The 24,302-nt window shown below is 51.1% G+C and overlaps 1 protein-coding gene across 5 annotated transcripts in view; it reads right to left on the bottom strand.

Moving 5' to 3' along the window:
- palld (palladin, cytoskeletal associated protein) overlaps positions 1–24,302 on the bottom strand; it is a 508,296-nt gene that overhangs the window by 326,589 nt on the left and 157,405 nt on the right. The window contains exon 1 of one of the 5 annotated variants that reach the window (XM_070877964.1): positions 8,209–8,268. The exons of the other annotated variants lie outside the window; for them this stretch is intronic. The gene's annotated coding sequence lies outside the window, so the exon portion shown is untranslated. Of the gene's footprint in view, positions 1–8,208; positions 8,269–24,302 lie in introns of those variants that run through there. 5 annotated transcript variants of the gene reach the window in all.

Genomic DNA, 24,302 nt, shown 5'->3' with positions numbered 1-24,302 from the left:
GGAGGTACCAGCAGATTGGAAAACAGCTAATGTAACGCCTCTGTTTAAAAAAGGGGACAGACAAAAGGCAGGTAACTATAGGCCGGTTAGTTTAACATCTGTCGTGGGGAAAATACTTGAAACTATCATTAAGGAAGAAATAGCGGGACATCTAGATAGGAATAGTGCAATCAAGCAGACGCAGCATGGATTCATGAAGGGGAAATCATGTTTAACTAATTTACTGGAATTCTTTGAGGATATAACGAGCATGGTGGATAGAGGTGTACCGATTAGTGGGGAAGCGGGTTGTGTGGAGGACACAGAGAGGCTGCAAAGAGATTTAGATAGGTTAAGCGAATGGGCTAAGGTTTGGCAGATGGAATACAATGTCGGAAAATGTGAGGTCATCCACCTTGGGGAAAAAAAACAGTAAAAGGGAATATTATTTGAATGGGGAGAAATTACAACATGCTGAGATGCAGAGGTACCTGGGGGTCCTTGTGCATGAATCCCAAAAAGTTAGTTTGCAGGTGCAGCAGGTAATCAGGAAGGCGAATGGAATGTTGGCCTTCATTGCGAGAGGGATGGAGTACAAAAGCAGGGAGGTCCTGCTGCAACTGTATAAGGTATTGATAAGGCCGCACCTGGAGTACTGCGTGCAGTTTTGGTCACCTTACTTAAGGAAGGATATACTGGCTTTGGAGGGGGTACAGAGACGATTTACTAGGCTGATTCCGGAGATGAGGGGGTTACCCTTATGATGATAGATTGAGTAGACTGGGTCTTTACTCGGAGTTCAGAAGGATGAGGGGTGATCTTATAGAAACATTTAAAATAATGAAAGGGATAGACAAGATAGAGGCGGAGAGGTTGTTTCCACTGGTCGGGGAGTCTAGAACTAGGGAGCACAGCCTCAAAATACGGGGGAGCCAATTTAAAACCGAGTTGAGAAGGAATTTCTTCTCCCAGAGGGTTGTGAATCTGTGGAATTCTCTGCCCAAGGAAGCAGTTGAGGCTAGCTCATTGAATGTATTCAAGTCACAGATAGATTGATTTTTAACCAATAAGGGAATTAAGGGTTATGGGGAGCGGACGGGTAAGTGGAGCTGAGGCCATGGCCAGATCAGCCATGATCTTGTTGAATGGCGGAGCAGGCTCGAGGTGCTAGATGGCCTACTCCTGTTCTTATGTTCTTATGTTCTTATGTACCCCCCCCTTTAATCAGGGGGCATTTGATTACTGATACAGCTAAAAACTGTTGTAGAGCTGTTGCGAGCCCCACTCCGTTAACAACGGGGTACTTGATTTATAAGATGCACAAAAATAGTTTTTGGAACAGCATGGACGCCGCTGGTCAGTGCCACTATCAGCATCGCGGGGCGGGAAGCTACCAGTGGCCTGGCGGGTACAGCCGCCCTTAAAGGGGAGGGCGCACCGCCGCGGCCGCCATTTTCTTGTAGTCGGCCTGACAGTGGTGGCTGCTGGTTTGGGCGTGCCACGAACAGGCAGTCCGGCACCCCCTCTCGGGTGCTGGTCTGCTGGCCCAGCCGAAACCCTCCCTGGTGACGCAATGGAGGCCTCGCTCGGCCTTGCAGCGTCCCTCCCCTTTAAGTGAAGGGGAGCGAGGTTGCGACGCCTCAGCGCAGCACGGAGCTATGCCAGGCACTCGATTTAAAGTTTCTACTCAAATAGTTGCAGAGCTGTTGCGGGAGTGGCTTAGCCACTTGAAGCTGTGAGCATATGCGGAGAAGGAGCTGCAATTGCTATTGCTGCCTGCAACCTGAGTCTCCAGGAAAGGAGGAAGAGGCCTACTGGATTAACACCTTGAGGGAGAAGAGAAGAAAAGCTACAGCATTACTGCTGAAGAGTTGGAGAGAGGGGAAAAGAAAAAGCTGTGGAGCTGTTGCATTGTGAGTGGCTTAGCCAGTCACGTGATGTTCACAAGACTCAATAAAACCCCAGTCAGTTGGGTCTAGGTCATCCACGATGAAGTATGCAGTTGTGAGCCTTGTGGATGAATTGAGATTGTTAAACCTTTGTTAATAAACCAACTAGTTCTTAGCAATGTGTTGCTATGAATTCTTAAGCAAAGAGCCCATGAAGCAGATGCATTACAATGTAGAATACAGAGCACAATATAAAGACCTCTATCAGGTCACCACTTAGCGTGGTGGCGTACCACTCCAGGGAGCAGCACGTGCTGGAGCAGGAGAGCAACGGCAGTGAAGAAGGATGTCACCAAGATCCAGCTCGGTGATTGGAGCGTGGGCAGGTCCATCAGGAGCGGCGAGGTCGGGGCGAAGGAGCGGCGAAAGATTGTAGAGGGACGTGATCGGGGCCCAGGAGAAGTGTGAGTTTGGGGCCCAGAAGATGCAGGAAGAATGTTCCCAATGTTGGGGACGTCCAGAACCAGGGGTCACAGTCCAAGGATAAGGGGTAAGCCATTTAGGACCGAGATGAGGAGAAACTTCTTCACCCAGAGAGTGGTGAACCTGTGGAATTCTCTACCACAGAAAGTTGTTGAGGCCAATTCACTAAATATATTCAAAAAGGAGTTAGATTTAGTCCTTACTACTAGGGGGATCAAGGGGTATGGCGAGAAAGCAGCAATGGGGTACTGAGGTTGCATGTTCAGCCATGAACTCATTGAATGGCGGTGCAGGCTCGAAGGGCCGAATGGCCTACTCCTGCACCTATGTTCTATGTTTCTAAGAGGTGAGGGTCCAGGGCAGCATGGGTCAGCCCACACTGTGACATGTGTGCTCACTAGGTCTGTGCAGCAGAGTGGTCTCCAGTTGTCTTGGTTAACCCTTAGCCATTGGATAAAGACCTAGCTCTGTCAAGCCCGTGTGGTGGCTGGTGTGCAACGGCCACCACACGTTAAAAACATCCACCCCTTCAGGATTTAGTTCGGACCTGGAATTTTAGGTCCATCATTGAAACACCTGTGAGCTTTTTGACATGGAAGCAAGTCATCCTCGATTCGAGAGACTGCCTATGATGATTCAGCCATATCTTTTCTTGAGATAAGAGTCCCTCCCTGTTCAATATTTCCTGATAGGTATAACCTCTCACTTCCGGTACCAACCTAGTAAATCTTCTTTACATTCTCACCAGTGCCCGTCATCAAAATCATAGTTCCTCGAAATCGAGGAAGACTTGCTTCCACTCTAAAAGTAAGTTTTCAGGTGGCTGTACAGTCCAATATGGGAATTACAGTCTCTGTCACAGGTGGGACAGACAGTGGTTGGAGGAAAGGGTGGGTGGGGAGTCTGGTTTGCTGCATTCTCCTTCCGCTGCCTGCGCTTGTTTTCTGCATGCTCTCGGCAATGAGATTCGAGGTGCTCAGCACCCTCCCGGATGCTCTTCCTCCACTTAGGGCGGTCTTTGGCCAGGGACTCCCAGGTGGCGGTGGGGATGTTACACTGTATATCATTTTTATAATATGGAGACCAGAATTGTTCTCGGTGATTACTAACATCACCCAGTGCGATTTCATTAGATTCCAATTTAAATATTTTGCGCTCAGGTAATTTATCTTAACTCAAAGATGTTATAGAATAACAACTTGTGTATATATATATAGTGCTTTTAACGTAAAACATCCTGAGGCACTTCACAGGAGTGTTATCAGACAAAAATTTGACACTGAGCCAAATAAGAAAAAAATGGTGGCAGATGACCAAACACTTGGTCAAAGAGATTGGTTTTAAGGAGCTTCTTAAAGGAGGAAAGAGAGGTAGAGAGGCGGAGAGGTTTAGGCAGGGAGTTCCAGAGCTTGGGGCCCAGGCAGTGAAAGGCACGGCCACCCATGGCTGAGCGATTTTAATCAGGGATGCTCAAGAGGACAGAACTTGAGGAACGCAGAGATCTCGGGGGATTGGGAGGCTAGAGGAGATTATAGAGATAGGGAGGGGGCGAAGCCAGGGAGGTACTTGTAAACAATGATGAGAATTTTAAATCGAGGCATTGCTTATCCGGGAGCCAATGTATGTCAGTGAGCACAGGGGTGATGGGTGAGTCTGGAAAGTGGTCCACATTGTCCAGGGCCGCACCGTGGATCTTGATGACTGGGGGGGCAGTGCGGTTTGGCGGGTTGGTGGAGGACCTTTGTCTTACGGATGTTTAGTGTAAAGCTCATGTTTTCGTGCACCTCAGTGAATATCTTGACTATGACTTGGAGTTCAGTCTCTGAATGTGCGCAGACGCAAGCGTCGTCCGCGTACTGTAGCTCGACGACAGAAGTTGGGACAGTCTTGGATCTGGCCTGGAGATGACGCAGGTTGAACAGCTTCCCACTGGTTCTGTAGTTTAGCTCCAATCCAGTTGTTGACGACGAGGTTCAACACCGCCTCCAGTGCGCCAGTGTTCGAAGATCAGACCCTCAAATCTGCCACCAAGCTCATGGTCTACAGGGCTGTAGTGATACCCGCCCTATTGTATGGCTCAGAGACGTGGACCACAGTAGTCACCTCAAATCGCTGGAGAAATAACACCAATGAAGTCTCCACAAGATCCTGCAAATCCCCTGGGAGGACAGACTCACCAACATTAGCGTCCTCGATCAGGCCAACATCCCCAGCATCGAAGCACTGATCACACTCGACCAGCTCCGTTGGGCAGGCCACATTGTCCACATGCCCGACACGAGACTCCCAAAGCAAGGACTCTACTCGAAACTCCTACACGGCAAGCGAGTCCCAGGTGGGCAGAGGAAACGTTTCAAGGACACCCTCAAAGCTTCCTTGATAAAATGCAACATCCCCACTGACAGCCAGGACTCCCTGGCCAAAGACTGCCCTATGTGGAGGAGGTGCATCCGGGAGGGCGCTAAGCACCTCGAGTCTCGTCACCGAGAGCATGCAGAAAAAGGCGCAGGCAGCGGAAGGAGCGTGCGGCAAACCAGACTCCCCACCCACCCTTTCCTTCAACCACTGTCTGTCCCACCCGTGACAGAGACTGTAATTCCCGTATTGGACTGTAGAGCCACCTGAGAACTTACTTTTGTGTGGAAGCAAGTCGATTTCGAGCGACTGCCTATGATGATGATGATGGGCGAGTGGGACTTGGTGCGAGCTGAGACACGGGCAGCCGGGTTTTGGATCACCTCAAGTTTATGTCGGGTAGAATGTGGGAGGCCAGCCAGGAGTGCGTTGGAATAGTCGAGCCTAGAGGTAGCAGAGGCATGGATGTGGGCTTCAGCAGCGAATGAGCTGAGGCAAGGGGCGGAGACGGGCGATGTTACGGAGGTGGAAATAGGCGGTTTTAGTTATGCCGCGGATACGTGGTTGAATCATACAAGTTTACAGCACAGAATGAGGCCATTCGGCCAGTCATATCTGCGACAGCCCTTCGCTGGGGCAGTTCCATTGCCTGCTCTCTCCCCACAGCTCGGCCTCAAATTCCTTATCCACCTTTTCCTTAAAAGATGCAAAGGCCCCTGCCTTAATTATTCCTGTGGCAAAGCATTCTGTACTGCAACAACTCTCTGTGTTCAGAAATTTCCCCAACCTCCCAGCTCGTTCCCTTACTGACTGTTTAAAAATAATGGCTCACCCGCAGCACTCCCCGCTCCCCACCATCCTCATCATCGACTCCCCAGCCAGAGGAAATCGTTTTTTCCCTCTTCACCTCATTAAAAAAACCCTTCATAATTTTAAAAGGCTTTATTAAACCCCCTCTGGAAATAGTCAGAGACTCAAAGGGTAATGTTCATCATTAGAAAGTAATGCTCATACTCCAAAGCCATTTGTAAAGCTTAAGTTTCAGCAAAACGTCTGCGGGATAATTTGCCGATTCCTCGATATCGCCCCCCTCCCCCGCCTCTCCGCCACCCTCCCCTGCCCCCGCCACCCTCCCCTGCCCCCGCCACCCTCCCCCGCCCCCGCCAGAACATTTCTCTCGACCCAACCGTTGCTGTCCGTCGAGTGACAGCGCAGCCTGTAATACCCCGTGAGCCCTGCCCCAACCTTGGGTCTCCCTCAGGCCTTGTAGGCTACCGGGCTGGGTCACTTGTAGGAGAGAAGAAAGACCTTGCGTTTGTATCATGGAATCATAGAGCAGCAAAGCACAGAAGGAGGCCTTTCGGCTCCTCCGAGCCTGCGTCGGCTCTTTCGAAGAGCAATCCAGTTCGTCCCACTCCGCCCCCACCCCGGCTCTTTCCCCAATATACAGCGCCTCTCGCGACCACAGGATGTCCCAACGCTCTTTACAGCAGCACTTTTTGAAGTGTAGCCACTGTTGTAATATAGGGAAACGCGGCAGCCAATTTGCACACAGCAAGCTCCCACAAACGGCAACGTGAGAATGACCCCGATAATCTGTTTTATTGAGTGATTTCGGTTGATGGATAAATACTGTGTCAGGACACCGGGCAGAACACTCCTGCTTTTCCTCCTCAATATAGTGCCGTTCGATCTTTTACGTCCGCCAGAGAGGGCTTGGTTTAATCATCATCGTCATCAGCATAGGCAGTCCCTCGAAATTGAGGAAGACTTGCTTCCACTCTTGAAGTGAGTCCTTTGGTGGCTGAACAGTTCAATACGAGAGCCACAGACTCTGTCACAGGTGGGATAGATAGTTGTTGAGGGAAGGGGTGGGTGGGACAGGTTTGCCGCACGCTCTTTCTGCTGCCTGCGCTTGATTTCTGCACGCTCTCGGCGATGAGACTCGAGGTGCTCAGCGCCCTCCTGGATGCTTTTCCTCCACTTAGGGCGGTCTTTGGCCAGGGACTCCCAGGTGTCAGTGGGGATGTCGCACTTTATCAGGGAGGCTTTGAGGGTGTCCTTGTAACGTTTCCGCTGCCCACCTTTGGCTCGTTTGCCATGAGGGAGCTGCGAGTTGAGCGCTTGCTTTGGGAGTCTCGTGTCTGGCATGCGAACAATGTGGCCTGCCCAGCGGAGCTGATCGAGTGTGGTCAGTGCTTCAATGCTGGGGATGTTAGCCTGGACAAGGACACTGATGTTAGTGAGTATGCCCTCCCAGGGGATTTGTAGGATCTTGCGGAGACATCGTTGGTGGTATTTCTCCAGCGACTTGAGGTGTCTGCTGTACATGGTCCATGTCTCTGAGCCATACAGGAGGTTTAATACCTCCGACAGTGCAGCACTCCCTCAGCACTGCACTGGGAATGTCAGGCTGGATTAGATGCCTGAGCCTCTGGAATGGGGCTTGAACCCACAGTCTTCCGACTCTGAGGCGAGAGCGCTACCCACTCATCATAGGCAGTCCCTCGGAATCGAGGAAGACTTGCTTCCACTCTTAATATGAGTCCTTAGGTAGCTGAACAGTCCAATACGAGAGCCGCAGTCCCGGTCACAGGTGGAACAGATAGTCGTTGAGGGAAAGGGTGGGTGGGACAGGTTTGCCGCACGCTCCTTCCGCCGCCTGCGCTTGCTTTCTGCATGCTCTCGGCGACGAGAGTCGAGGTGCTCAGCGCCCTCCCGGATGCACTTCCTCCACTTAGGGCGGTCTTGGGCCAGGGACTCCCAGGTGTGGGTGGGGATGTTGCACTTTATCAGGGAGGCTTCGAGGGGTGTCCTTGTAACGTTTGCTCTGCCCGCCTTTGGCTCGCTTGCCATGAAGGAGTTCCGAGTTGAGCGCTCGGAACCACGGCCGACACCTAATCCTCCAGTCTGATTTCCCCTTTTGGACAGAGCCCAAAGGCACAGGTCCAAGGATCGCCGTGACACACAACAATAACGAACTGTGCAAACGGACAGCGAGTCGGCGACACGCATTGACCATCGCAGCAGCAGCAGCAAACGTTCACAGAGGGCGCGAGCACCTTCGGCCAGCTGCCGAAACATCAGTGTGTGTCCACTGAGGGGGGCTGTGGGCAGCATTGAGGGGCATTCAAACCACCCCTGCAGAGCTGCTGAGGCAAAGCTTTGCCACGCTGTCAGCGTAGAATCACGCAGTGCTGAAGGCAGTCACTCGGCCCATCGTTCCTGTGCCGGCTCTGCCCGAAAGTGCCGACCAATTAGTCCCACTGCCCCCCGTCGCCCTCCAAAAATAACTTCCTTTTCAACCATGCACCCTTCATGAAAGTTACTGCTGTACAGGTTATCATTAGACACTTGAATCCGCAGCGCGCCTGTCAAAGTGTGCAGCAGTGGCAAACAAGAGAAAAGCGAGACATAATCAAGACACAACGAGCTGGAACAGTAACAATCCCCTTGCAGCAAAAAAAAAAGACTGCTCGATTTTCTTAATACATTCACTCACCCAGCAACTTCCAGGTGTCCCGAACCTCGGCAAACTGAAGCCACACGCTCGCTCCCTGATTTAACTGTTCACCAGCAGTTAGCAAACACCAAGGCAGCACCGGCGATTCCAGACTAAGAAACTGCACTCGCAAGAGACGGATAGTTTATTTGATGCAGGGAGCACTGAGCCCCAGAGACTTGTGAGTCGTTTCAAAGAACAAACGTTTCTGAAAGAGAGAGAGAGAGAGAGAGAGAGAGCCGAAAAAAACAGGAGGAAGGACAGGGCTTAGATTTCCTGGCTTCAGACCAGCTGTCATTATTAACTGAGTCAGTCGTGGGAGGGCTGAGGCAGGGTGGGGGTGGGGGGGCGGGATAGACGTTTGCCAGTATCTAAAAATAATACTGGCGCAATGGCAGGGTGATAAGGTCCTTGATCTTGCCAGGATCGCATGTTTCACAGGCTTTGTCATCATGGCTTAAGAAGAAGCTTCTGCCTAGAATTGCAGATTAAAATTCACCATCCCCACATTTCCCCCCCACCCCCGTCCACCCACCAGCTCCACCCATCCTCGACAATACAAGGCACTGCCCAAAGACACCCTACTCGAGCTTCGCACGTCTCCTCTCTCTGCTCTCAGGTATCTGCTGCCCATGGCGATGGAGGTGGTGTTGGCAAGCGACCCGAGATTGAGTCAATGTCATAAAGCCTCATGCAGAGTGAGAGTCTCACCACATTAACTCCATTGTCTTTTAAAGAAGAAGAAAAAAAAGAACTTGCATTTATATAGCGCCTTTCACGACCTCAGGATGTCCCAAAGCGCTTTGCAGCCAATGAAGTACTTTTTGGAGTGCGGTCACGGTTGTAATGCAAGGAACCAGGTGGCCAATTTGCGCACAGCAAGCTCCCACAAACAGCAATGTGTTAATGACCAGATCATTTGTCTTTCATTGACGTTGATTGAGGGATAAATATTGGCCAGGACACCAGGGATAATTCCCCTGCTCTTCTTCAAAATAGCACCATGGGATCTTTTACGTCCACCTGAGAGGGCAGACGGTGCCTTGGTTTTAACATCTCATCCGAAAGACGGCACCTCCGACAGTGCAGCATTCCCTCAAAAAGTGCAACATCCCCACCGGCACCTGGGAATCCCTGGCCAAAGACCGCCCTAAGTGGAGGAAGAGCATCTGGGAGAGCGCTGAGCACCTCGAGTCTCGTCGCTGAGAGCATGCAGAAAACAAGCGCAGGAAGCGGAATGAGCGTGCGGCAAACCAAACTCCCCACCCACCCTTTCCTGTGACAGAGACTGTAATTCCCGTATTGGACTGTACAGTCACCTGAGAATTCACTTTTCGGGTGGAAGCAAGTCTTCCTCGATTTCGAGGGACTGCCTATGATGATGGTGGAGTGCCAGCCTGGAGTTTTGTGCTTAAGTCTCTGGAGTGGATCCTGAACCCACGACCTTCTGGCTCAGAGGCGAGACCACTAACAACTGAACGACAGCTGAGAGTTATGGAGGGGTGGGGTTGGCTGGGGGGGATGGGTGGTGGGCTGCCTTAGACGAAAGACTTTGGCAAATTTTTCCTTTTCAAATATTTATCCAATTCCCTTTTGAAAGCTACTATTCAATCAGCGCATTCCAGTTCACAATAACTCAATGCATAAGTAAAATTCTCCTCAACATCACCCCTCCTGGTTGCTTTGCCAATGACCTTACATCTGTGTCCTGTAGTTATCGACCCTCACACCACCAAAAGCAGTTTCTCCTTATTAACTCGAACAAAAACCCTCATCATTTTGAACACCTCTATTAAATCTCACCTTTACCTTCTCCACGCTAAGGAGAACCAGCCCAGCTTCTCTCGTCTAGCCACACAACTGGAGCCCCTCACCCCTGCGACTTCCGTCTCGATGCATCATGCGTTGGTAAGCAAATGAAAAAAGAAAGGTTTGGCAAGCACATTCATGGGAAGAGTGCTCCTATAAGTAGGCACTGGATCAACAACCGCAGAACTATAAATTTGGCCCAATTTAGCAAATTAGCCTAAATTGGGCCAATTTGGGCAATTTAAGTTTGGAATCTGGGTTTTCTTGCTCATCACTATCAGGCCGTCCATCATCACAACAGCCTGTCCGACTCTCATTCCGTGTCGCCAATCGTTCCACCCGGCTTAGTGACATACAAGTGTTAACCATTGAGACACACACAAACTGGATAGAAAACAGATGTGCTCAAACTCTTAGCAGTTAAATGTCAATTATCACCTTTAACCAATTTATGCTCTACACGGGGATACTGGGGCATTTTACCTTGGCCTCTGAGAAACTGCTTTACACAGCGGCGTTTTTTTTCAATAATGATATTCAGGGATTTATCTTTTTAAATTCTTTTTTTTTGGTGATGTGGGCGTCGCTGGCAAGGCCGGCATTTATTGCCCATTCCTAATTGCCCTTGAGAAGGTGGTGGTGAGCTGCCTTCTTGAACCGCTGCAGTCCGTGTGGTGAAGGTGCTCCCAGAGAGCTGTTCGGGAGGGAGTTCCAGGATTTCGACCCAGTGATGATGAAGGAACGACGATATATTTCCAAGTCAGGATGGTGTGTGACTTGGAGGGGAACTTGCAAGTGATGGTGTTCCCATGCGCCTGCTGCCCTTGTCCTTCTAGGAGGTAGAGGTCGCGGGTTTGGGTGGTGCTGCCGGAGAAGCCTTGGTGAGTTGCTGCAGTGCATCTTGTAGATAGTGCACACTGCAGCCACGGTGCGCCGGTGGTGGAGGAAGTGAATGTTTAAGGTGGTGGACGGAGTGGGTGTTTACGGTGATGGATGGGGTGCCAATCGAGCGGGCCGCTTTGTCCTGGACTTCCGCCTTGCGGGCAGGGATTTTAACGTGACTGCGCTAACCAGCACGACAATGGAAAAAAATACATGTCGCGCAGAGCGGTAACGGAACAGGAGGGAAAAAAAATCCCGGCAGGAACGAGTGCGTGCCGGGAAAGTTGCGCTCACGGTGCAGGGCGGAATATGACGGGCCACGCTTGCGAAGGTCCTGATGCGTGCTCCCGGAGGGGGAGCCGCTGCCCGGGGGAAGGGGGAGTCGGGGAGCGTGCAAATGCAAAGTGCCCCCATCCTCGACCCGCTCCGACTGGGATTCATACTTTTGTGCCTGCGGGAGACAGGTGGTCGGTTTCACATTCCTGGCACAACCCCAACCAATCTCGCAAAGTCGAGAGTTGCAGCGGGTGTGGACTTTAGACGTTGAAACTTTGTGATTACAGGTTGCTTTGCTGGAATGTGTTTGACTTGATTTTCCTTCCCCAGCCACCCCAGAAGCGAGCAGCAAATTCCCAGCGCTGTTCGGGTTCCCCAGCTCTGATTGGACACATTCCTGGAGGATTGATCACATGACCTCCTGTCTCTAAGCGCCCCGCCCTTCCACTCCCGCCATTGGCCGCCCGACGCGTCCATCCTCACGCCGCAAGCCAGTTGGACGGCGAGCAGCCACTTCATTACCCAATCGGATGATTGTTGACTTGCAGTCAGCACTGTTTTGTTCCCCTCCCGCCAATACTTTTATAATTCGTAAATAAAAGTGTGTGAGAGAACGAACTTGCTTGTAGCGCGCGAGTGATTTTTCTCCCGTGTTGCTGGTGACAGTGTCCAGGGTTTGGATTTTTGGTCTTCTGCCGCCCGTGTTGGCACCCCGTGCTAGTGCGGCGGGAAGCACTTCCGGGCGGGCGGCAAACTTCCAGCGCCCCGCTGGGACCTTCGGTGCCGATTTGGCGGGGGGAGCGGAGCATTACCGCCCAGAAGAGGCGAACAAGTGTGCAACGCCCCTGGTTGCGACACCGGCTCGATATTTGGATCGCGTCTGACCCGTAGCGCTCCGTAGAGCGCCGTGCTGGGAACGCCTCAGTGAGGTAAGTAATGTCGACCTGAGGTAAGTGTGATTGTTTTTTTTTTTTTTTTGCGATTTATGTTGTGGTGGCGTCAGTTATTTATTGGGAATGTTTTTGGTGGGTTTGTTTCCGATTTTTTATTTGCCCCGAGGCCTCTGTCAGGGCGCTCTGAGGCCGACTGTTTAGCTCGAGATTTTCAGTCGCTCAGCCGGCCTAAAAGAGGTGTGCAACGCCTCCCTTAGCGTCCCGCTCCACACTCAGGGCCCAGCTGGTGAATTTTGCTGCGGCAGACGCAAACCATTTCCCGGCGCAAAATTTACCGTTCCCCTGGATTAATGCCGCAACAGGGGGAGCGAGCGAACTTCCCCCCCCCCTCCCCGGAGTTTAGTCTTTGTATCCCGGAGACTGCAGGACAACTCTGAAGGGTTGGCAACCAATGTTCCTGTTAAGATGGGGCGCGCACGTGGCCACGCAGGAATCTGCAAGGTCCTGCGCAGGCCGCTCACCGGCTTTTACATTGTAAGTGTGCAGAAAGTTAAAGGGACCGCGCATTGAATGAAACAGGCCAAGCAGAACAAACACAGCCCGCAGGGAACATCGTTGGCAACCCAATGTGCTGTTGTTCGCACTAATTAATCACACAAGGATGACACGCTCAGTTGCACGATCGGTCGGGGAGTGCTCGATTCACCAACCAACCCCCACATTCCCATTGCCTTGTACTGTTAAATTAGAGCAGCGACGCATTGTTGTTCTGTCACTTACTGCGCCATCGGTCGGGGGAGGTGGGGACAGGGGGGGGTCTCGACTCCCTCCCGCACCGCGGCAATGACCCACCACTTTGTGGCACCTGTTGCAAGAAGCAGTGGGAGGGTGGGGTCTCCCCAGCTGCCTCTTGCACTGTTTCCGACAGGGGCTCCCGGCGCCTTGTTTAATCAGCTGCTGGACCAGAGGGTGAGGGGAGCGGGTCAGTTATGCCAGTAATGCACAGCACTTTGTATCATTGGCTGCAAGGGCTGCCGGGGTCATGTGTCCTTACTTGTACTGTTAGTTATGGCAGTGACACACACACACACACACTGATACACGTACAGACACACACAGACAGACAGACAGACACACACACACAGAAACACATCCATACACACACACATCGACACATACACACACACATCGACACACACTTAGGGCCCAAGTTTCCACATGATTTGCGCCTGATTTTTAGGAGCAACTGGTGGAGAACGGACTATCTTAGAAATCGCAATTCTCCACATTTTTTTTTCTGCAGTTCTAGTCAGGTAGAACAGTTCTACTTTGGAACAGAATTTTTTCTTCAAAAGGGGGCGTGTCCGGCCACTGACGCCTGATTTAAAAGTTTCCACAGTGAAAACGTACTCCAAACTAACTTAGAATGGAGCAAGTGAAGATTTTTGTAGAACTGAAAAAACCTTGTCTACACATTAAAAAATCAGGCGCAGGTTACAAATTAGGCGTCCAGAACAAGGTGGGGAGGGGGAGGGGGGGGAAGGGAAGTCATTAAATTCTATAATAAATCCTTATTTATACTTCTACAAATATTATACAAATAAATCCAACCTGAATAAACATTTATCAGCAAAGAAAATAAACCATCTTCCTACCTGCGTGAAAGTGCTTCAGGCACGGAGAATTCTGCAGTCAGCCTGAGGCGCCCGTTCTTTCCCGCGTGGGGGGGTAAGCGCCCGTTCTGCCCATGGGGGGGGGGGGAGTGGAGAGGAGGCGCCCGTTCTTTCCCGCGGGGGGGGCGGGGAGAGGCGCCTGTTCTGCCCGCGGTGGGGGGGGGGGAGAGAGGAGGCGCCCGTTCTTCCCGCGGGGTGGGGGGAGGCGCCCGTTCTTCCCGCGGGGGGGGGGGCGGGTAGGAGACAGTGAGAAGGCTGCAAGTGCTAATGTGCTTTTATTAAAAAAATGTTCAAAAATTAAACAGCTACAAAGAACTACAAAAATGGCCGAGTGCCAATGTTTCCTTCACACTGCGCGTGCGCGAACGATCCAACGCGCACGCGCAGCGTTGCCGGCAGGAAAAAAACGAATTTAAATCGTACCCGCCCCCTCCCACTTACAAAATCGGTGCGAGTGTAGGCTCCGCCCCCCTGGGCGCCGCGCCAGGCAGACAAGGAGCTGCAGGGCGCTCCAGAATCGCGAGATTTTTTTTAGGCGCCGTTTTAGGCGCGAAAAGCGGGCGCCCAGCTCGGAGGGGCGCCCGTTTTTTATCGTGTGGAAACTTGGGGCCCATAGACACACACACACATAGATACACACACATACACACACACCCATAGACACACACACGCATACACACATAGATACACACACACAGACAGACAGACACACACACACAGAAATACATACACACACACACACACACACACACACATAGACACACACACACATAGATACACACGCATACACACACACCCATAGACACACACACACATACACACACACAGACAGACACACACACAGAAACACATACACACACACACACACACACACACATCGACACACACACAGACACACACATAGACACACACACATAGATACACACACATACACACACACCCATAGACACACACACGCACACACACACACAGACACATACACGTATCTATACACATACAAAGGCACACAAAGACATATACATAGACACACAAACACACAGACACACACACACACATAGATACGCACAGACAAATAGATAAACGCATACATAGACACATACATATGGACACACACAGGCACACACACACACACACACATGCACAGTCACAAACACACAGACAGAAAGACACTTACATGCACACATACATAAAAGCACAGACAGATGCACAAAGGCACACAGACATCATCATCATCATAGGCAGTCCCTCGGAATCGAGGAAGATTTGCTTCCACTCTTAACATGAGTCCTCAGGTGGCTGAACAGTTCAATACGAGAATCACAGTCCCTGTTACAGGTGGGGCAGACAGTGGTTGAAGGAAAGTGTGGGTGGGACTGGTTTGCCGCACTCTCTTTCCGCTGCCTGCACTTGATTTCTGCATGCTCTCAGCAATGAGACTCGAGGTGCTCAGCGCCCTCCCGGATGCACTTCCTCGACTTAGGACGGTCTTTGGCCAGGGACTACCAGGTGTCAGTGGGGATGTTGCACTTTATCAGGGAGATTTTGAGGATGTCCTTGTAACGTTTCCGTTTTGACTTGTTTGCCGTAAAGGAGTTCTGAGTTGAGCGCTTGCTTTGGGAGTCTCGTGTTTGGCATACGAACAATGTGGCCTGCCCAGCGGAGCTGATCAAGCCGATCACACACACACAGACACAAACACACACACACACACACACACACACACACATACACAGACACGCACATATAGACACACACACACACACAGACACGCACACACATAGACACACACATAGACACAGACACACACACACACACAGACACACACACACACACACAGACACACAACACACACACATAGACACAGACACACACACACCCACACAGACACACACACACACAGCACTTAGCAGTTCTTTGATAATGCAAGTCACCACAGTTTACATGTGGTACTCTGGCTCCTGTTTATCTGAACCACGCTCCCGATTGACTTGAATCATATCTAGCCGCTGAACAGGAAAAGCCATTACTCCCAGTTATTTACATGTAACGTGGTGTTTTGTGTCAACATCAGATCTCTAAGTAAATCTTGAATTCTGCAGACTCCTGACCTCTGCTGAATGCACAAAGTCTGAAAAACAAGAGCCAGTTTCCAGCGCAAACAAACCCGGCCCATTAGCCCAGAGACCAGGTGTCACCATTTCACGATGCTTTTTAATGAATAAAACTCAAGTACTGAACTCGCCCCAGGCCGTTTGATATTCTATACGTATCTACGGGATTCCCCCGTGACTGTCTCCTGTCTATGATGTAGAGATGGAGGGTCAGAGGTTCCTGGGGTGTGAGAGGGCACCCCCTAAATTTTCAGCAGCAGTTGATGGAGGTGGGTTGGGCGCGCGGAGGGGAGGCGGGGGGGGGGGGGGGCAGTTGTGTGGGTGGGGGTGTCTAGGAGGGAGGTTCAATATTCCCAGGCTATCCTTGCTCACCCCCATTAGGCCCATGGTGGGTTCCATTCGGGGCCTATTAAAAAGGCTCTGAAACAGCTATAGGTGCTCCCAGGCTGCCCGCACCCTCTCTCGTTGAGCTCACAGAGGCGGGCGGTTCTGTTGGACATTGGGAAGACCGAAGCCATTGTTGACGGTCCCAGGCACAAACTCCGTTCCCTAGCCACTGACTCCATTCCTCTCCCCAACTTCTGTCTGAGGCTGAACCACACTGTTCGCAACCTTGGTGTCATATTTGACTCTGAAACGAGCTTTTCAACCACATATCCACGGCATAACTAAGACCACCTATTTCCACCTCCATAGCATCGCCCGTCTCCTCCCTTGCCTCAGCTCATCCGCTGCTGAAGCCCTCGGCCAGGCTTTTTGTTACCTCTAGATTTGACTATTCCAGCGAACTCCTGGCTGGCCTCCCACATTCTACCCGACGTCCAAAACCTCTGCTGCCCGTGTCCTAACTCGCACCAAGTCCCGCTCACCCCATCACCCCTGTGCTCGCTGACCTACATTGGCTTCCGGTTAAGCAATGCCTCGATTTCAAAATTCTCATCCTTGTTTTTAAATCCCTCCATGGCCTCGCCCCTACGATTTATGAAGGGTTAGTCACGTTTGACAAATTTTCTGGAATTCTTTGAGGATGTAACGAACAGGGTGGATAAAGGGGAACCAGTGGATGTGGTGTATTTGGACTTCCAGAAGGCATTTGACAAGGTGCCACATAAAAGGTTACTGCACAAGATAAAAGTTCATGGGGTTGGGGGTAATATATTAGCATGGATAGAGGATTGACTAACGAACAGAAAACAAAGAGTCGGGATAAATGGTTCATTCTCGGGTTGGCAATCAGTAACCAGTGGGGTGCCGCAAGGATCAGTGCTGGGACCCCAACTATTTACAATCTATAGTAACGACTTGGAAGAAGAGACTGAGTGTAATGTAGCCAAGTTTGCTGATGATACAAAGATGGGAGGAAAAGCAATGTGTGAGGAGGACACAAAAAATCTGCAAAAGGACATAGACAGGCTAAGTGAGTGGGCAAAAAATTGGCTGATGGAGTATAATGTCGGAAAGTGTGAGGTCATGCACTTTGGCAGAAAAAAAAATCTAAGAGCAAGTTATTATTTAAATGGAGAAAGATTGTAACGTGCTGCAGTACAGCGGGACCTGGGGGTACTTGTGCATGAAACACAAAAGAATAGTATGCAGGTACAGCAAGTGATCAGGAAGGCCAATGGAATCTTGGCCTTTATTGCAAAAGGGATGGAATATAAAAGCAGGGAAGTCTTGCTACAGTTGTACAGGATATTGGTGAGGCCACACCTGGAATACTGCGTGCAGTTTTGGTTTCCATATTTACGAAAGGATATACTTGCTTTGGAGGCAGTTCAGAGAAGGTTCACTCGGTTGATTCCAGGGATGAAGGGGTTGAGTTATGAGGAAAGGCTGAGTAGGTTCGGCCTTTGGAATTCAGAAGAGTGTGAGGTGATCTTATCGAAATGTATAAGATTATGAGGGGGCTTGACAAGGTGGATGCAGAGAGGATGTTTCCACTGATGGGGAATAATATGTCCTTACTATGCAGTATAAATGCACACGAGGCCCATACTTGAGAGAAGATCACCCTGTGACCAGTTACCTTTATTACCAAGACCTCAAGAGGCAGACGGTGGGTGGAGCTTCCCCTTTTATACCGGACAGTCCAGGTCAGGAGTGTCTCCCACAAGTTCTCCCCCTGTGGTCAGTGTTCTCAAGGTGAACAACTTAGGTCAGCTTATACATGGGTTACAATGATAGTTGAATACATGACAGGGGAGACTAGAACCAGGGGGCATAATCTTAGAATAAGGGGCCGCCCATTTAAAACAGATGAGGAGAAATTTATTTTCTCAGAGGGTTGTAAATCTGTGGAATTTACTGCCTCAGAGAGCTGTGGAAGCTGGGACATTGAATAAATTTAAGACAGAGATAGACAGTTTCTTAACCGATAAGGGAATAAGGGGTTATGGGGAGCGGGTGGGGAAGTGGATCTGAGTCCATGATCAGATCAGCCAAGATTGTATAAAATGGCGGAGCAGGCTCGAGGTGCCGTATGGCCTACTCCTGCTCCTATTTCTGATGTTTTTATGTCCTTATCTCTATAATCTTCTCCAGCCCCTCAACCTCCCGAGATATCTGCGCTCCTCTAATTCTGACATCTGCAGCATCCCTGATTATAATCGCTCAACCATCGGTTGCCTTGGCCCCAAGCTCAGGAACTCCCTGCCTCAACCTCTCTACTCATTTTGCTCCTCCAAAACACTCCTTAAAACCTACCTCTTTGACCAAGCTTTTGTTCACCTGCCCTAATTTCCCCTTACGTGGCTCGGTGTCAAATTTTTTTTCTCATAATTACTCCTGTGAAGTGCATTGGGACGTTTTACTATGTTAAAGGTGCTATATATATATACACACGGTTGTTGTTGTTCTTGTTGCGACTCCACAGACCTGGGGGATGACAACACAATTGAATAAAATGGCCGCCCACCCCGCAATTATTTTTTTATTTGTTCACGGTACGCGGATGTCGCTGGCAAGGCCAGCATTTATTGCCCATCCCTACGGTGCGCCGGTGGTGGAGGGAGTGAATATTGAAGGTGGTGGATGGGGTGCCAATCAGGCGGGCTGCTTTGTCCTGGATGGTGTCGAGCTTCTTGAGTGTCATTGGACCTGCACTCATCCAGGCAAGTGGAGAGTATTCCATCACACTCCAGACTTGTAGGTAGTGGAAATTCTTTGGGGAAATCAGGAGGTGTGATACTCACCACAGAATCTAGGAGGGGGTTTAATAGAAATCTCACCCCCACTACCTTTCCGGTAAGAAAGAAAGAATTTGCTGTTATATAATGCCTTTTATGACCTCAGTACTTTCCAAAGCTTTAAAAAAAAATATGCAAGCGATTGTGTTCAGTACAGTATGATACAGTATGGTTTTTGGAAGTGTGATTACTGAGGTTAACAAGTAACTAAAGAATCTGCATTTGTATAGCACATTTCACAACCTCAGCGTGTCCCAAAGTGCTTTGTGTCCAATGAAGTTACTTTTGAAGTGCAGTCACTGTTGTAATGTAGGAAATGCAGCAGCCAATTTGCACACAGCAAGCTCCCACAATCAGCACTATGATAATGACCAGACCATCTGTTCTTTAGTGTTGTTAGTTGAGGGATAAATATTGGCTAGGGCACCGGGGGGAACGTCCCTGCTCTGAATGGGTTACAGTTGTCGGTTCAATAACCTGTTCAATTATTTTGTCAAGTTCCTTTACGGGACTTCCCACTGGGGATCCGTATCCTCTGGAGTCCCACCTATGTGTGGCATTCTTCACGTGCGAACCAAGATGGTGAGCTATTCAACTGCAGCGTGCATTACTACTGTGCCCGCTCCAGTCCTCACTCTCACACACGGCCATTTCTAGCAGGGATTGCTGGAGGCAATTAGGGAAGGGTGGGAACTCTGGCCTCTTACCACCCACCCCCTCGCCGCGCCCCGACACAACCTCCAAACCTCAGGGACACTCAAGCATAACGTAGCCCTCCTACTGCCATTCAGATCAGGAACCTTACTGGTCCGTATGGCTCAGCTACTGTCCATCTTACCCAGCTGAGCCACTAGGGAGTTATCCAATCCCTGTAACCTCCCCCAGCTCTACAAGCCTCCGAGATCTCTGCGCTCCTCCAATTTTGGCCTCCTGTGCATTCATAATTTGCCATTGGTGGCTGTGCCTTCAGCTGCCTAGGTCCTAAGTTCTGGACATCGCTCCCTAAACCTCTCTGCCTCTCTCCTCCTCCTTTTAAGACGGCCCTTAACACCTACTTCTTTGATCAAATGCTCAGGCACCTGTCCTAATATCCATTTCTTTGGCTCAGTGTCAAGTATCTTGTTTGACAACGCTCCTGTGAAGCGCCGTGGGGCATTTTCTGACGTTACAGGCGCTATATAAATGCAAGTTGTTGTTCCAGTGCCTGGGGCTTATGTAGATGAAGGCACAGCTTCTACTGGTGGGGTAAAGGGAGGAGGGAAGGGGTGCACGAGGTCAGGGCTGGAGGGATAGAGAGTTCAGGTGGGAATTTAGGGCTGGCTCGAGATACAGGGAGGAGCATGGCCATGAAGGGATTTGAACATGAGGATGTGACTTTTAAATGATGCGTTTATTTGTACTAACTGAATTGCAGCTGTTTCTCTGATTAGCTCTCCACTGTCACATGACATATTGCTGATAGGTCCCCTTGGAGGATAAGCCACACCCTGAGGTTTCTCTGGAATGTGTAACGGGAACCGCCCAGCCCAACTTTTGCACATTATAACATGATCCATTTGGGCTTCAGAAGTCAGAGAGGACACATCCCTCCCGCAGCCGAAGTCCCTCCTTACCCCAGCACAAGTGCATGACCTTACCTCGGCCATAGATGGGGTATTGTGTGCGGATTGTTAACAGGTTTATTGGGTATGAAGTGTCAGTATCGTGAATTCTAGATTTCATCTACTCCAACGATGTCGGGTGTGGGTGTAAAGGGGATCGGCAGAAAGTTATTTGTCTTTCCTGAATTCCCTCTCTCCCCAAGCCCCCTCCACCTGTCTCTCTCTTCCCCCCCCCCACCCCAACCAGGCTCCCTTTACCCCCCGCGCCCTCCAAACAGGCTCTCTTCTCCCCCGCCCCCCCTAACCAGGGTCTCTCTCCCCCCCCCAACCAGGCTCTCTTCCTCCCCTGCCCCCCCCCCCCAAACCAGGCTCTCTCTCCGCCCTACCCCCCAAACCAAGCTCTCTCTCTTCCTCCCTCAACCAGGCTCTCACGCCGCCCGGCCCCCCAAACCAGGCTCTCTCCCTCCCCCCCGACAGGCTCTCTCCCCCCCTCCACCCCCAAGGCTCTCGCGACCCCCACTCCCCAAAAAGGCTCTCTCTCTACCCCCCTCCCCAAACAGGCTCTCTCTCTTCCCCCCCCCCACACCCGCCAAACAGGCTCTCTCCCCCACCATTCCAAAACAGGCGCTCTCCCCACCCCACCGTCCCCAAACAGGCTCTCTCTCTCCCCCCGCCCTGCGGAAACATACTCTCTCTCCTCGCCCCCCCCCCAAAACAGGCTCTTTCTCTCCCCCCCACCCGAAACAGGTTCTCTCTCCCCCCCCACAAACAGGCTCTCTCTCCCCTCCCCTCCAAACAGGCTCTCTCCCCACCCCCCCGCCCCACAAAAAGGCTCTCGCTAACCCCCCCCCTCCAGCGCAAACAGGCTCTCTTCTTCCCCGACACAAACAGGCTCTCTCTCCCTCCCCTCCCCCACAACAAACAGGCTCTCCCCCCTCCCCCCCACAAACAGGCTCTCTCTCCCTCCCCCCCCGACAAACAGGCTCTCTCTCTCCCCCCCCCCCCACAAACAGGCTCTCTCTCCCCCCCCCCCCTCCACAAACAGGCTCTCTCTCCCTCCCCCCCGACAAACAGGCTCTCTCTCCCCCCCCCCTAGAAACAGGCTCTCTCTCTCTCTCTCTCCCTCCACAAACAGGCTCTCTCTCCCCCCCCTCCCCACAAACAGGCTCTCACCCCCTCCCCAAACAGGCTCTCTCTCTCCCTCCCCCCGCCACAAATAGGCTCTCTCTCTCCCTCCCCAAACAGGCTCTCTCTCTCCCTCCCCCCCCACAAATAGGCTCTCTCTCTATACCCTCCCCCCCACACACAGACTCTCTCTCTCCACCCCCACCCCAAAAAGGCTCTCTCTCTCCCTCCCCAAACAGGCTCTCTCTCCCCACCCCCCACAAACAGGCTCTCTCTCCCCCCCACCGCAAACAGGCTCTCTCTCTCCCCCCGTCCCAAACAGGCTCTCAGGCTCTCTCTCTCCAACCACCACAAACAGGCTCTCTTCCCCCACCCCAAATCAGGCTTTCTCTCTCTTCCCCCCCACCACCTCCGGTCGCCCGCCGTTCCCCCCGCCCCCACCCGGCTTAGGGCTCAGTGGCCGGCCGCTCAACAGGCAACATGGTGTTTGGGGCTGTTTCCGACGCATGCGCAGAAGCGCGAGTTAGGACAAATAGTCACTGCGATTTTAACATGAGTATTGGGGGACCCGGAACCAGCGCAGGCCAGTGAGGACAGAGGTGATGGGTGAATGGACTTGATAGGAACCAAGGAACTCTCGGGCCTGCTCCACCATTCAATCAGATCACAGCTTTATTTAACTATTTCACCACCTGAGCTCGATATTGTTGGAAACCCTTACCGATCAAAAATGACTCGGAATGGATATGGGCAGCAGAGTTTTGGATGAGCTGAAGTTTACGAATGGCGGGGAATAGGAACATTGGAACATGTGTAGGCCACTCAGCCCCTCGAGCCTGCTCTGCCTTTCAATGAGATCATGGCTGATGTGTGACCTAACTCCATATACCCACCTTTGCCCCATATCTCTTAATACCTTTGCTTAGCAGCAATCTATCAAACTCCGATTTAAAATTAACAATTGATATACAGTTGAGTATAAAAGCAGAGAAGTCCTGCTACAACTGTACAGGGTATTGGTGAGACCACACCTGGAGTACTGCGTACATTTTTGGTCTCCTTATTTAAGGAGGGATATATTTGCATTGGAGGCAGTTCAGAGAAGGTTCACTAGGTTGATTCCTGATATGAAGGGATTGTCTTATGAGGAAAGGTTGAGCAGGTTGGGCCTATACTCCTTGGAGTTTAGAAGAATGAGAAGTGATCTTATTGATTCTGAGGGGCTTGACAGGGTAGTTGCTTAGAGGATGTTTCCCCTCGTGGGGGATTCCAGAACCAGAGGTACAGTTTCAGAATAAGGGTCGCACATTTAAAATGGAAACGAGGAGGAATTTTTGCTCTTAGAGGGTCGTGAATCTGTGGAATTCTCTGCCCCAGAGAGCTGTGGAGGCTGGGTCATTGAATATATTTAAGGTGGAGATAGACAGATTTTTGAGCGATAAGGGAGTAAAGGGTTATGGGGAGCGGGCGGGGAAGTGGAGCTGAGTCCATGATCAGATCAGCCGTGATCTTATTGAATGGCGGAGCAGGCTCGAGGGGCCGTATGGCCGACTCCTGCTCCTATTTCTTATGTTCTTATATCGAGCATCAATTGCCGTTTGCGGAAGAGAGTTCCAAACTTCTATCACCCTTTGTGTGTAGAAGTTGCTCCTAACTTCACTCCTTGAAAGGCCTGGCTCTAACTTTTAGACTTTTTGGGCCCTTTGCATTCCAGGTTTCGCCCCAGAGCAGCGAGAAATAGGGCGGCGAGGTCTTCTGCGTCCTGTCGGGAGCTTCGGGGCGGCTTTTGCGGCAGCGACGAGCAGCACCGGGAAGAGCTGTGCCTGGTGCGCAACACCTTTGGTTGTGACACCGGTGCGAGCTTTGACTCGAACCCGACCTGCATGGCCAGAAGCGCGCTCCGCAGTAACCACCAGGTCAAACACAGCGATCCAGCCATGCCGGCGGCAGTGACATAGGTAAAGTGCAGAAAAGGTAAGTGCGAGTGTTTGTTCTTTGAATTTTTGTTAGCGATTTGTGTTGCGGTGGCGTGGGCAATGGTTTTGGAATGTTCTTGTGACTTTTGTTTTAGTTTTTTTTCCCCCTTCCAAGGCCTCTCTTGAAGCGCTCGCGGCCCCGCACTTTACTTGGCGAGGTTCCCATTTTTGTGCCGTGAATGTCGTACAACGCCTCCCTTCGCGCGCTTGGCGCAGGGCCCAGATGGCAAAAATTTCTTGCGGGAGCGCAACCTATTCCTGGCTGGTTACTTTCCCGTCCCGAAAACGGCAAAACCGAAAACCCAGCCCAAAGCCCCCTAGTCCTAGACTCCCCAACCAGTAGAGATAGTCTCCCTTTAGCTATCCTAAAGGTTTCCCTTAATATCCTGAAAATGGGAGGCCAGCCAGGAGAGCATCGGAATAGTTAATCCTGGCGATGACAAAGGCACAGTTGAGAGTTTCAGCAGCAGATGAGCTGAGTCCGAGATGGAGTCAGAAGTGTTTGGTTCACATCAAACATTGCAATCCAAGGACTTCGAGATCGCCTGAGGGCCAAATATTAG

This window comes from Pristiophorus japonicus, chromosome 1 (assembly GCF_044704955.1).
Source record: "Pristiophorus japonicus isolate sPriJap1 chromosome 1, sPriJap1.hap1, whole genome shotgun sequence".
Classification (NCBI taxonomy): Eukaryota; Metazoa; Chordata; class Chondrichthyes; family Pristiophoridae; genus Pristiophorus; species Pristiophorus japonicus.
The sequence above is the reverse complement of the archived record's forward strand: the minus strand, read 5'-3'. Positions and strand labels throughout refer to the sequence as shown.